The sequence below is a fragment of the Marmota monax genome, unplaced genomic scaffold, assembly GCF_021218885.2.
Source record: "Marmota monax isolate L192 unplaced genomic scaffold, Marmota_monax_Labrador192_F-V1.1 WCK01_AAM20220418_F8-fsc00060, whole genome shotgun sequence".
NCBI lineage: Eukaryota > Metazoa > Chordata > Mammalia > Rodentia > Sciuridae > Marmota > Marmota monax.
In genome coordinates, this window is record NW_026692826.1 from 231343 (window position 1) to 236276 (window position 4934).

Genomic DNA, 4934 nt, shown 5'->3' on the forward strand with positions numbered 1-4934 from the left:
ATATAACCATCTTGTAGTCCCTTATGCCATTATGGTCTGCTTTTCAAAATGACCATGTCTTAATATCAAGTGTATCCAATCTAATCCTACGGTTTATTGTAGGTAACCCCAATCACTCTGCTCTAAGCTTTTTCCTTCCTTCCCAGTGAATGGAAGTTATACTTATGCCCTGCTGGTGGCTTGAATCACCTCAATTTGTTCTGGCAATCAGAGGCAGCTGCTTCATGTGAAAAGTGTGAGGACCACTGAACATCACATTACGATTGACCTCAAGCTGAATGTAAAAGGCTCAGCCCTTTCTGCCAGGCCGGCAGAGCATGTGCAAACAGATTTGCTGAAGTGTAAAACGGTCCAATGATTTAAAGCAAGGCTTGGTCTCTTCTCCCTCCCTCTCTCTCTCTTTCTTCTTTTAAAAATGAAAGGGGATAGTGGACAGGCTTGTATAATCTTAGCAGCATCTGTTGCCTTTCACAAGGGTCTTGGCTAAGGACAATACCTTTTCAAAAGGGGCAAAATAAATGATCTCAAGTGAGGGAAGCATGGTCCTGGAGCCCAGCACACAGTGGAGTTCTTTTGTGTGTTCTCTCAGGATGGGTGAAAAGAAAGTGTTTTCTTTAAAGAAATTGCCAGAAAAAGATGTTTTCCCAATTAATGACTAATGAACTCAATAATTGTAGAAGAGTTACATTTCACTCCTCCTTGCTATTATTCTTAATAGGTAGATCTTAGACTCGGTTAATCAGAAGTGTGAAGGAATTTAAGCTTCACTTTCATTATTCAGTTATTCAGTTATACTATAGCCAGAAATGTTAAAAGCAATTGTTAGTTTCTTTTGTTTAGATTCTTTTATTTTTTTTTCTTCACATTATTTTCCTTCTTTCCATCCTTTATTATTTCTTTCTTTTTTTTTTTTTTGTAAAATGAACATTTCACATTGATTAATTTTTCCATGAATTTTTGTCTGTTTCTCTTACCCTACTTATATGTAAGATGAGATACAAAATACTTAGATACTTATATAGGACTAATTACTTTTTTTTTCAAGAAGTGTTTTGTGAGCAGTTTTGTTCCCTCCAACCATGACATTATTTGCATGAATGACAGATGATGCATCTTTGTGTGTGTGTGCCTGTGCATGTGCCTGCATTTCATGTTGGCGTTTGGAGACAAACAAAACAGACAAACAAAAGTCCACTGCAATATCCATATTTCTATTGGCGTTTTACTTTTATGTAGTTTCATAATTCTTCATGTAATATAGAAATAAATGTAGAGAGGGATGGGGTTGTGTGGCTCAGTAGTAGAGCACTTGCCTCACATGCATGAGGCACTGGGTTCGATTCTCAGCACTACATATAAATAAATGTTCCATCAACAAATAATTTTTTTTTAAAATTTATATTTAAAGATGTGTAGAGAGAAAATCTGAGGGTATACGTTTATATATCAGGAGCCTGACAGGTTTGTATAGATTTTTAATACTCATGGCCCTCATCCTGTTATAAAAAAGACATATAAAAGCTCTGAAAATATTTTAAGTTTATACAATTTTCTTAAAAAAGCATAAATGGATCTACCCACATTGTATATTAACACATGTTCAAGAATTAGTTTCGATTCCCTTTACATTTATTAAAGTGCATAAAATGAATTTTATTCCAAAATTCAAATCACAATGCCTTAAAGTATAAAAATATTTCTTTTACTTTAACTGCATTATTACATCTCCAGTGCTAATTAAATATATGCAATTAAAAATATAAAATTTCAATATTATATATATATTCATTCCTGTGGTTCTCATTAGTGATTTTCAAGCTTTCAAGTATTTAAACTAGAAGTAGCAATATCAAACCATCTCAGTTATAAGAAGTGGAGAAATACAACAAGATCTTGTATGGTAAACATGGAAGAATATTCTGAGCCTAATTGAAAAAGAATTGTATTCTTTAAAGAAATAAATCCTTCCAAACTGGTATTGATTAGCCTCTAGATCATCCTATTAGGACTTGGGAGGCTAGAATTAAGAGTTTCACAACTAGTTTTTGTAAAATGAGGCGATTCTTGTTTTTGTTTTTCTTGCTTCTAATAAATTTATGAAATGTCGAGACACTTTGCAAATCCATAGAAATGCCAATCCTGGAAGACTTTGATGGCAAAAGTAAAATGGGTAAATGATCTCATTTTAAACTCACCTATAATAAAGTAGATGTGTCCCCCTGAATGGGATTAAGAGCTCCAGGTATGGAGAGATGCACAAGGGCCAGTGCTAGGGCTCTAGTCACTTCAGATATATGGTGCAGACACCACTGTGCACAAGAATGATGAGATTAATTATTTCTGATAGTTAAGTAAAAATAAACAAATCTTTAGTCTTTGGAATCTGCCTACTTGAATGTCTTACCTTCAATATTACAGATTCTAAACTCACATGACTACAGTAACCTGATAGGTAAATTAAAAAGGAAGGTGACTGCAGTGAGCAGGAGCTTATCTGGCCCATCTCCAGGGAATAAACAATCTGCAAGTTTAGTCTTTGTGTACACTAGGAAAATGAAGCCTCTGTGTGGTCCCATATTCACCACACTTTACAGATGTTACAAAGAGAAACTTGTCTGCATCATCTTTAATAATAAATAATGGAAGCCACTTAAAACATTAAAAAAATAAAAGCAAACAATCAAGTGCCTCAAGACACCTTGTGGGCTAAATTTATCTGCAGGTTGGGAATAACCAAAGAAGGTATTGGCACCTCTTGATTAAATCAGACTAAAACCCACACAGACCTTATTTGCCATATTCCTTTTAGTATTCACTCAAGCCAAAGATCTAAGCACATAAAATCAGTTAATGAGCTGGCTTTGAGCAATTACAAAAGATATAATTTAATGCTCCTAATCTATCGGGAAATAACAAGGTGTTGAAGGGAACCAAAATTTTTCTAGCGATAATACAGCAATTTTTCAGTGCTATGTTTTAATAAACACAGTTTTATTAAGTATTTAACTTCTGGATAGAAACTAGATATTTCATACTAGAAATGAACTGAATTGTGAATCAATATGGATTCTAGTACCAGCTGACGTTCTTGTTCTTGTTGTGTATTCTTTAGATTTTATAGTACTCCAATGTTTATAATGTTTACTCCATAGAAGATGATTCATACAATTCTTATTTCCCCAATAGTATAAATTATGATCTATTTTGGTATTTCAATAAAAATTTTAGGTGTGATGGAAAGCCATGTTTACAGAATTATTTATAAAAATATGTTCAATTGTTACATTTATGAATTCATTATAGAACAAGCTATAAGGTATATCAAATTAAAGATCAGAAAGACCTTAATCAGATTCATATTCTAATTCCTAGAGAAGTTAGGAAATGTAAACAAAAGTCTTTCTGTATTTGAAATGCAAAATAATTATATCTGAATATCTAGATCTGTTGGAATCCTGCTTTGAATTTTGCAGTGTGGACACACCTGGCTTTTATAGCTGGGTTTTGGTTCTTACTTGCATACATGAAGTTTGTCATGAGATTAAGAACCAATCCCTTTACCTTTTTCTGAACCTCAGTTTTATCACTGATAAAATGAGGGAACACGCTTAAGTATCTTCAAAGATGTCTTATTTAGGTCAATTCATGCATAAGGCATTGAGCCCAATTATCCTCAGTGACTGTGGCTTCCTGCAAATTTAGTTTCTTAATGAAGCTCATTAACCCTTTTAGACCATTATTTGTACTCACAATTAGGTTTTGAAAGAAATCTTTACACTACACATTATAACTTGTTTCTGACATTGTTAAATGTCCAAACCGAATAAACATGGCATGAGGATTATTCATTTCTACCAAAACTTATTCTCACACAAATACATTAAGAAATATTATGCTTTATTTTGTTAATGAGGCCTATTTGTTTATGATGTCCCTTATACAGCATCAGTCTGAATTGTGTTCATTTTTATTTAGCCTTTTATAAGGAGGAGACCTCCACACACACACACACACACACACACACACACACACACGACTATAGGATTCGAATGATTGTTTTCTGGATGGGAATGGCATGAAGGAGATATGCTTGTTACATTCCTTTACAATCTTTCATATTTCAATGTGGAAACTGGAGACACTTATACTTCACAAGGATAATGACTGCTTCAGAATTCACCTTTGTGCATGAAGTAGTTCAAGTTCATAAAAAGAGGACTGCTCTTCTTCACCATAAGTATCTTCCAGGACAGTGAGAGTTCAATATTTTATTAAGCTTGCTTATCTTTCTAAAAAATTCACCTTCGAAGAAACTTGCTCATTTCATCTAAGCTTTCTTCCAAAGGTACACAGTTTCCTCTCACATTTTCTCCTTCTGGAATTTCTGTTTGAATATGAGTTTAGCCCCAAAGTTGCATACACCAGGGAGCTGTACTCTTGGCTCCATGCATCTGCTGGAAGTAGGGTCATTCCTACATGCACATTTTATGTGTGTTAGGAGACCACTAAATATAGTTGAGTGGCACTGGCTATAAAACCTGCAGAACCCAGGGCCAGCCAGCTCTCTAGATCTACATGCAGGGAGCAATCAGGTTAGTGCTGCTGAGAGCAATGCAGTGGGGGTGGGGGAAGGGGAAAGTATGTCCCAAATACAAACTGAAGTGGAGTAAGTGAGCACAAGCTTAGGGAGCCCTCTTTCTGTTTAGGTGAGTAGAGAATTATATGAGAATCTCCCTTTGCTTTTAAATTTTTATTAAATAGTTATTTCTTCTTGGAAATTAAAGTTATCCAAATATTTTCCTGATTTTCTGCTGCCTCCTCCTATCTACATCCTATTCATGTCCCAAGGTGCACAATAAATGTCCTGTTGGTTGATGCTTTTAGGACTCTCCAATAGTAAATCCTGAACCTCCCTGCCTGCTATTCTCTTACTG